This window comes from Rattus rattus, chromosome 16 (assembly GCF_011064425.1).
Source record: "Rattus rattus isolate New Zealand chromosome 16, Rrattus_CSIRO_v1, whole genome shotgun sequence".
Lineage (NCBI taxonomy): Eukaryota > Metazoa > Chordata > Mammalia > Rodentia > Muridae > Rattus > Rattus rattus.
Window position 1 is genome coordinate 8,035,482 of NC_046169.1, and position 10,598 is coordinate 8,046,079.

Here is a 10,598-nt window from a genome sequence, read left to right on the forward strand (position 1 = left end):
ATGGACTTGTAAGCCACATCTTGGCCCTTCCTGCTGACTAGAACAGCATACATTGGCCATCTCCTCTGATAGCTGACCCTTATGGGTCCGCCCAACCTCAGCTATCTGAGCAAAACTTCAATACGTCTCTGACTCTGTCCCTTTGCTTACATCGGCTCCAGCCTTGGGCTGATGCTCCCCCTCCCATCCCCCAAACACACAGCCATATCATCCCATGAACCTACCTCTCTTTTCATTGAGTTCTTCAAGCAGGGGCCTGTGGTGGTGACACACACCTTTAGTCCCAGAACTTGGGAGGCAGATGCAGGCCAACCTCTGTGAGTTAGAGTTAACCTGGTCTACAGAACTAGTTCCAGGACAGCCAGCACTACACAGAGAAACCCTGTCTTGAAAGACCTAAGGAAAAAGAAAAACCCTCCAAGAATCCACCCTTCCCATTCCAGGCCCACAAGGAATACCTCCGCCATTTTCCAGTACTCCAAATCGCCATGTCTTGGTTCCTTTCCTGGGTTCCCTCTCTGCCTCAAATCATACCTCTGCCAAAGACTGTGGTTTGGTAGGACCACTTCACACAGTCTTTCCTGGTGACAACCACTAATCATTACCTTAACGAAAAACAACTACGTACAACTGGTTGCCCTGGGTGAGAGCCAGAGGAGAGGACAAGTGTGTTTTTCTACCCCAGCACAGCACTGATCTGGAAGCAGGAAGAACTCTTTTTTTTTTTTCCAGTTTTTTTTTAATATTTATTTATTTATTATAGATGAGTACACTGTAGCTGTCTTCAGACACACCAGAAGAGGGCATCAGATCTCATTATAAATGGTTGCGAGCCACCATGTGGTTGCTAGGATTTGAACTCAGGACCTCGGGAAGAACAGTCGGTGCTCTTAACCACTGAGCCATCTCTCCAGCCCCCGGAAGAACTCTTATTAACTGCTCTGGTCCTTAAGTACTGGCAGCGGAGAGGAGGAGAAATTCCGGATCACACAGGGCACAAAGCTTGAACTGACCTAAGGTGTGCCCTCTCTTCAGCCTGGCTGTGCCCCAGTGATGAGGACCTGGGTCAGCGAAATGACATGGGGGGGGGCTCTTCAGAGCCATGAAGATCTGTCCTGCCCTCAGGGTGGTGGGACAGCCATTTTTCATGTCCCCCAAAGCCACAGGGATGGTTTCTAGAACTCTAGATAAACCTTAACACGGTCCCTGGACACCCTAACTCCATTGAGGACACTCTACTGATGCCAGATAATGTTGAGCTTGGGGCCTGTAGATAGGGAGAGAGCTTCCCTACTTCTTTGCTCCCACCTCAGGAGCCAACCATCTTGTTCCCAGCTGGTCTGTCCAGCCCCTACTTGAGTCTACATTAAGGTCTCTGTCTCCTGAGACCTTGTATCATTTACCTCCAGGTGAGTCCCCAGGGGTCAGTTATATGCAGGTTTGGGCCTGTTTGGGCTTCAGGCCTGTGGCTGTCATTGGAACGCAGAGGCTAAACTCTCCTGCACAGGCTGCTCACTCAGGCCCTGAGGCAGTGCCCTCCTAGGGTCAAGCTCCAGGTCCCTGCCTCTCAGACCTGCCAAGGATGCAGACTCAGTCTTGCAAATACAGCCAAAGCTCAGGGGCTCATCTTTCCTGCAAATGGAAGCAGGGAGCCTAGGGTGGTGGTGGTGAGGCTTTTGTTCATTTGAACCCCAGCTGCCATGACCTGTGGGGTGACTATGGGTAAATGAACTCTTCCTGGGTCTCAGTTCCTTGTCTGTAAAAGAAAAATAGATACAGAGCCTGCTAGAAGGCTCAGCAGGTAGTGACTCTTGCTCTCAAGCCTGATGGCCTGAGTTTGACCTGAGTTGAAGCCACAGGACCAACAAGGTGAAAGGAGAGAACTCCCACAAATTCCTCCTTTGGCCTCCACATATGCACTCTGACACAAACGTGAGTGGGAGCACCCACATGAACACATACACATAACAAAATAAAAATAAATAGAAATATTTTAAAAGGAAAAATAAAACCCTGTGAACCCTTTCTGTTGAATGATGTACCTAGAAAAGCCCCAGAGAAGTTATGGGGAAGGAAGCATATCCAACAATACATGGGATGCCTCCTCCCATCCCTCAGGTTCCCTGCAGGCCTGGCCCACATGCAGCTGACACCTGCCTTCCCAGGACATCAAAACTACCTAGCTGGATGGTTTTAACCCCTCCAAAGAACTAGGCTCTGGCTGAAAGCGAGAGACTTCTGCTCCTAGGATGGGGGTGGGATCTTGCCACAGGGAGCCCCTCACTGGGCTGAATACATGGCAGTCTTTTTTCTGGTTATACTTAAGAGTGGATGCATTTAGCATTCTGGGTGGGTTTGTTTTTGTATGTTGTTGAATACTGTATTCTCTCTCTCTCTCTGCATGTGTGTGTACGTGTCTGTCTGTCTGTCTGCATTATGGTAGTTTCAGCCTAGGGCCTTGTGAATGTCCCTGACCTTCAACTTTTTTTTTTCATTTTGGGACATGGTCACAAAAAAAGTTGCTCAGGCAAGCTGTGACCATGGCAACTCCTTACCACTGCCTTCCAAGTAAATGAAATTACAGGCGGGAGCAACTAGCTCCAACCAGTATGCCTTCCTTTTAAAAATTACTCCGTGTGTGTGTGGGTGTGCGCGCGTGCGTACACGTGCCATGTCATAAAGTACCTGTGGTACATGTGGAGGATAACTTACAGGATGTAATTCTTGTCTTCTACAATGTGGCCCCCAGGGATCAAACTCAGGTTGTCAGGTCTGGCAAATAACAAGTGCCTCTATCTACTGAACTGTCTTGCAGGCCCCTGTTTTGTATTAATGCATATTAACTGTGCAAAATGGGTCTCCTCCCCATGACACTCTCAGATACGTGGACAATGTACTTTGACAATTTTCACTTTCTGTCACCTTTTTTGTTTTGTTTGTTTGAGACAGGGTTTCTCTGTGTAGCCCTGGCTGTCCTGGAACTCACTCTGTAGACCAGGCTGGCCTCGAACTCAGAGATCTGCCTGCCTCTGCCTCTCAAGCACTGGAATCAAAGGTGTGCCCCACCGCTGCCTGGCTACTGTTACCCTCTCTTTTCCTCTTCCTCCCTTCTGTGGGTTCCTGCACTGCTCAAACACCTTCTTCTATGTTCGTTTGTATTTTCTTCAAATTTATTTTCCACATCAAAGAAAGTCTCATACCTGTCTTCCAAAGTCTGGCTCATGCTGTATCAAATACTCCCCAGTTCCATCCATTTCCCTGCACAGGGCATAAGATGATTTTGTTCATCTATCTTGATCACTGTTCTATTGCTGTGATTAGACACCATAACCAAGACAGTTACTGTTTTTTTAAAAAGCATTTATTTAATTAGTGGCTGACTTACTGTGTCAGGGGCTTAGTCTCTTAACAACACGGTGGGGAGCTTGGCAGGCATGGTGCTAGAGCAGTAGTTAAGAGCTACAAGCTGACTCACAGGTGGAGAGCGCAAGCCTGGGCCTGATGTGGTATTTTGCAATCTCAAAGCCCACACCCAGTGACATGCTTCCTCCAAGGCCATACCTCCAATCCTTCTAATCCTTTCAAAGGCCACCACTCTCTAGTGACTAAGCATTCAGTCCTTAGGGGCCAGTTTTATTCAAACCACCACAATCTCCACAAATAATCCATAAAGTTGTATTTTTGTTGTTATTTTGGTTTGTGATAGGGTTCTCTGTGTATTCCTGGCTAGCATGGAACTTGCTATGTTGACCAGGCTGGCCTCTGCCTCCTGAGTGCTGGGATCAAAGGCGTGTGCCACCACATCTGATATAACTTGTAAGTTGTAAAAATGCCATTGGAGCTGAAGCTAAGTTAGAAAAAAGGCTTACCTAGTATGTAGGCTTACCCTACATTCAGCTCCTCATTCCTCATAAACCACAAATGGTTACAAATACCTCAGTCCTTGAGAGATACAGACAGCAGGATCAGAAATTCAAGGTCATCTACTGCTATGTAGTAAATTAGAGGCTAACCTGGGTTAGACAAGATCCTGTCTCGGGAAAAAAAAAATCCCCAGGACTTGAGAGATGGTTTACTCCCTTGCAGAGGTCCTGGGATTTGGGTTCCAAGCCCTCATCACAGACAGCACACAACTGCCTGTAACTCCAGTTCCTTGGGGACCTGATACTTCTATCTAGGCCTCCATGGGTGCCCCCATTCCCATGCAGATACCCACCTCCACATAATTTTAAAAAATTGAAAATCTCTTAACAAAAATTGAGGCAGGATCTAGCTGGATGTCTCGCCCTCCCCCACCAGCCAGTTCACATGCGAAGAACAAAAGAAGAGGTAGTGTGAACGGACCATAGTCAACAGGATGATCAGTCTGTCAGAAGTATACAGCAGCGCTCAGCACAGCATCGGACTCAGCTCGGCTGAGGTCATCGCTGATGTGATCCCATGGATCCCAGAAGGGTTATCTACCCACTTTGGGGTCTCTACTCCCTGAATGCCATCAGCCTCCAGACTCGTGCCCTACGCTTTAGCCACTCCTCACCCACACATCACCCCACATTCAGAATCTCCCAGGGAAACATTCTGATTGGCCCAGCTAAGGTCACAAACTCACTCCACTCTGGCTAAGGAGATTAGCAGTGACCCACATAGATGATATGAGCAACACTCCAGTGGCCAGGTTCACCTAAGAAGCCAGCAATTCAAGCCATCAATCCAGGGCAGATAAGGAGAATGGTGAGTGGCCTGTTCTTTTTTACTTGTGTGCACACATGCACATCTTCCTTGGTAATCATCATCGTTTGAAACAGGATCTCTCATCACGTAGACCAGATTGGCTTCTTGGGTCTGCTTTCTGTATGCTGGGATTAAAGGCACAGCAAGGGCTTTAATCACTGGGCCCTGGTCCAATTTTAGCTTTTAAAAGCACCTGAGGTCAGGTATGATGGCAATGCCTAAAATGGAAGCACTTGGAAAAGTGAAGGCAGGAGGACCAAGAGTTCAAGGTCATCCTAGGCCACAGTGAGGTCCTATCTCAAAACAAACGAAAACATTAAAAGGAACTAGATTATCCCTCCAGATACCTAGAATAAATACACTTTAATTAGTCAGTCTTAATCCTGTGTATAGGTATGTGTCTATCCAAGGGACGGGGGCATCACATGCCCTGGAGCTGGACTTGGGAGCTGCCTGATGTGGATTCTGAGAACTGAACAGGGTCTTCTGCAAGAGCAGTCTTAGCCACCGAGGTATCTCTGCAGGCTCCTTAGGATAGCTCTAACACCGTGCCCAAAGCAAGCACTTTCAGAAACTCTGTTTCTCCTTTCTTCTTTAAACTAACAATGTCTAATTTATTCAGTTTTTTATTATTTGTTTTTAATTATATGTAGTTGTGTGTGTGTGTGTGTGTGTGTGTGTGTGTGTGTGTGTGTGTGTGCGCGCGCCTGTGCCACAGCACACATGTAGAGGTCAGAAGACGACCTGGGGAAGTTTATTTTTTCTCTCCACCACAGGGTTTCAAGAGACGGAACAAAGGCTTTCAGACTTGGCAGCAGGTGCCTTTAGCCACTTAACTATCCGGCCGATACTTGTTTTAGTTGTAAGATAAGGTCTTATGTAGTCCAGGCTGGCTTCTGATCCTCCTGCCTCCACCTTCCTAGTGCTGGGATGGAATTCAGCATCTTCTCCACAGCGACCCAGCACTGTTCACTGAGCTCTCCCAGTCCTACATCCTCCTTTAATGATTAAAATATTTACAATAAGTACTTTAAAATGGGGGAGCCTTAGAAACAATTTTAATCAGGCTGGAGAGATGGCTCAGCAGTTAAGCGCACTGACTGCCTTTAGTCTGGCAAGGCTCCCACTCTTGAAACGGACTCCGGTGACATCACTCAGGTGGTCCTTCATGGCCTGGAATCCGTCGTAGAACATACTGATCCAGAGCAGAGATCTCCTAAAAAAAAAAAAAAAAAAAAAAAAAAAAAAAAAAACTTAAAAACAGAGCTCAAGATCTGGGTATGGCTATGCACACTTAACAAACCCAGGAGTAAGGAGGCTGAGACAGAAAGTTTAGGAGTTTCTGGCTGGCATGAGTTACAAAGAAAATTCCAAGCCAGTGTTGGTTGCAGTGAGCCTGTCTCAAATTTAAAATCACACACACACACACACACACACACACACACACACACACACACACACACACGCTAATGGGTATGCAGTAACTTCAGAATACGGTGTAAAGGTGAGGGGGGCTCCCAACCCACCACGAAGCTGTCAAAAGCTCTTTCTCAGAAAAGGAAAAACTTTGATTACTCCCAGTAGGATAGGGGTTGGGATTTAGCTCAGTGGTAGAGCGCTTGCCTAGCAAGCGCAAGGCCCTGGGTTGGTCCCCAGCTCCAAAAAACAAAAAAAAAAAAAAAAAAAAAAAAAAACTCCCAGTAGGATACAACCAAACAGAACCAGACACCTCCGACCAAGAAACAGGAAGGGGGGAGCGGACCCACCCCCGGAAGTCCTCCCACCAGGAGAACACTGCCCAGGTGCAGCTCTCACGGGCTCACCATACCCAGCTCCTGACAACGGTCAGCCTCCAACACTGTCAGCCTCCAACACTGTCAGCCTCCAACACTGTCGGGACCTGGAGCCCTGGGATGGGGCAAAATCCACGTGCACTTCCAGGTCTCACCTAGGCAGCTCGGAGGTCCACCTCGATGATGGGTTGTCAAGGTGAGCTTCTATATCCACCATCTTCGCTTCACTGGATCTGGAGTCTGGTTTGCAGTCGACTTCCTCTTTGTCATGGCCCCAAGTAAGCCCTGTCCGTCCTCCCCTCAATTTCCTAGCCCCATAATCATCAACCTTGGCAACCACTAGGCCAAAATCCACACGGGCTGAACTTCATCCGGCTGTTCTTTACCCAGACCCTCCTGGACCTACCTGAAGAAAGATTTCCAGCTGCTACCAGTGAGTAGAAAAGGATGAAAAGCCTTAGAGCAAGCCAGAAATCCCACTTAAGATGGAGCAGGGGAGACAGGGGAAAGGGAGAAGAGGTGAATTGTTTGTATTTATAGTGTGGAAAGAGCTGCCAGCCTTTGGGCACTTAAGCTGACCTGTTACTAATCCTCTCGCACCTTTACATGCTTTACTACTTTACATGCCAGCCGCGAAGCAGCACACATTAGGTCATTAGGCTCTTGTGGGATCTTTACACCAAATTACCCTGATGGCCCCATTTTGGAGGTTTTAATATAAATGTGTGTGTGTGTGTGTGTGTGTGTGCACGCGCGCATGCATGCATTGGGGTGGCCCATAGAGAGCATCAAATCCCCAGAGCTGGTGTTAACCTGAAGTTTTGAGTCACCTGACGTGGGTGCTGGGACTTAAACTCAGTTGTTTTTTTGTTTTTTAAAACAATATTTATTATGTATACAACATACAGCTTTCTGCCTGCATGTATGCCTACAGGCCAGAAGAGGGCACTAGACCTCATTACAGATGGGTGTGAGTCACCATGTGGTTGCTGGGAATTGAACTCAGGATCTCTGGAAGAGCAGTCAGCGCTCTTAACGGCTGAGCCATCTCTCCAGCCCCTTAAACTCAGTTCTTGCTGTGTGTAGTACACGTTTAATCTCAGCACTTGAGAGTTTGAGGCCTCCCTGATCTACACTGTGAGTGCCGGGACAGCCAGAGCTAATATTAAGACCCTGTCTTGGACAAAAACCAACAAAAAGATTTAATTTATGTGTATGGTGTATTGCCTATATGTATCACATGTGTGCACTGATCATGGAAGTCAGCTTTCCCAGGCTCTGAACCTGGAAAGAAATGCTCTTAATCACTTATGCCATCTTCCAAGCACCACTTTTTTTTTTTTTGGTTCTTTTTTTCGGAGCTGGGGACCGAACCCAGGGCCTTGCGCTTCCTAGGTAAGCGCTCTACCGCTGAGCTAAATCCCCAGCCCCTCCAAACACCACTTTTAAAATGTAAAAATTTAAAAATTCGTATTTCGGTGTGCTGTGCATTGCAAGAATGTGGGGGGTTAAAGGGTTACTTGTAGAACCCAGTGATGAAATTAAGATCACCAGGCTTGGCAGCAAGCATCCTTACCTACTGAACCACTTCACTGGCCCCTGAACTAACTGAGCATTTGCTATTGACTGGTACCTTTTACATTCACCTTTCACTATGCTTTTATTGCATAGGCAAGTTATATAAAACCTCAAGTGACACTTGAGTTGAGCAAAGCCTAAGTATGTCTACTTCCAAAGCACTGCATTAATAACACAGTCCTCTTAAATCTATGGATTAATTTTAATCAGTTTGTCACTCTGGCTAGCACCAATATCACACACCTAACAACTAGGTAAGTCGGATGGGTGGAGCTACATTTTTAGATGTGTCAGTGTCATACTTTGCTGAAGTGACTAACTGGGGCCTCCTTTTAACTACCATAGACCTAGGTGGGGATGGAAATGTAGCTTAGTAGTATAGCATTTGCCTAATGAAGCTTGGTATGGAGACCCAGGGTGTTCAACTGCTTACATCCACTTTCTAGGGTATGGATTCTTCCCCTCGAGATTCCCCTTATTCCCACTTTAAAATGCTATACTCTTGCCACTTTCTGGTTGGATCTGAGGCTGCTTCATGTGAATTTATGCCTACTACTGCAAACTTGTTCACAGTAAGGAAGGTCATAGGCCCAAGAACCTAGTATTGCTTACAAAATGGTCATGTTGTCAAAGCATCGTATGTGTGAAATTTTCAAGGAATAAAAAAAATATTTAAAAAATGAACATTCAATTCACAGGACCATGGCAATTCACAATTGACTAGTAACTCCAGCTCTAGGAACTCCAACACCATCTAGTCCTCCACAAACATTGCATGCACATGAGGCACAGACATCATGCAAGCACTCACTCACTCACACATACACAAAGAAACCTGCCTTTAATCCCAACACTTAGGAGACAAGGGTGGGCATATCACAGTTCTAGGCCAGCCAAGGCAGTAAAGTGAAACCTTGTCTTTAAAAAAAAAAAAAAAAAAAAAATCCTGTTTTCAGTGTGGTGGTTTGAATGAGAATGGCCCATAGGGCTCACATATCTGATTGATTGGTTGATTGTAGACAGTTTAGGGAAGATTCTAATGAGGCTGTTGGTGGTATCTCACTGAGGGAAGGGAGTGAGTTTTGAGGCTTTAAAAGCACATTTTCAGCTTAATTCCTCTGCCTCCTGCCTGAAGATCAGGATATAAGCTCTCAGTTACATGACTGGTCTTACCGGCAGCCATGTTCCCGGCCATGATGATCATGAACTTATCCTCTGAAATTGTAAGCAAGCCTCCAGTTCAACATTTTCTTCTCTAAATTAGAACACTAACCAAGACAGTCATAAGCACTGGACACTCTACTTCTTCTAACACTCTTCCAGGGCTCCCTACATTTTAAGTCTTTCTTTCACATGCCCCAGGAATCAAGCTTGCTTCTTCCTGTTACTTATTTTGCTTCAGGTCAAGAGCTCTATGTCCATCAGCTAGTTTGGCTAACAGAAAAAGCTAAGAATTAATTTAGAATGCTGAGAAATGAACAGGGAAACTAATGATGGGGCAGGGATATCTGGGCAGGAGATAGAAAATCTGAGGGTTTGACCTGTTAACCCATTACATCAGTGTTACCCTAAGTCCACGGATTACTTTAAGATACTCTCTTCTGCTGGGTGGTGGTGACACTTAGGAGGCAGGTGAACTACAGCCTGGTCTACATAGCCGGTTCCAGAACAGTCAGGGATATATACAGAGATGTCCGGTCTCAAACCAAATCAAACCAAATCAAACCAACTCTGACATCAGCTCTGGAAGCCAGTATGATCAGCTGAAGCTAACAGTACTGATACCGTAGGAAGAGCTTCCAAAAACCCTGTCACCTGGGAATCAACCATTAATCAGTTTTCATCAGACATTAACTTGTTCTGAAACCCTTTAGCCTTTTTCGAAGCCAAGCTCTCATGCAGAACTCTGGTGAAAGCTTGAATGTGTACGTGAAAGTATGCACACAGGTTAATGAAGACAAATGAACTAACTGTCCAGCTAATAGATTTCTTCTTTTCCTCCCCTAAGACCAAAGGCTTAATTAATACAAACTCATACTGTCACTACACTAAGTATCTACTTAAACTGACAAGTTACTTCAAAAATGATTTTGGCATTCTTTTTTAAAATTTACTTTACCTACCCACCAAAACATTCTTAGAGCGCTATTGAAATCACACATTGTTTGATTTAATTTTATGTACTGAAGCATCCCACCTGAACCAACATTCATTCCTGGGGCTGGAGAGTTGGTCCCGCAGTTAAGAACATTGCCTGCTCTTGCAGAGAACAGCAGTGATTTCAGAACCCACTCAAATGTGTCTCTAACTCCAGTTTCAGGGGACCTGATGTCCTCTTCTGTCTTCTATGGACGCCAGACACACATGCATATGCAGGCAAAACATTCATAAACATTTTAATTAAATCTAAAATACAAAACTACTCAACTTAACTGGCTGCAGAGGTCTGTGGAAAGGGAAGCTAGGCATCAATAGAGAACGAATCACTCTTGTGAG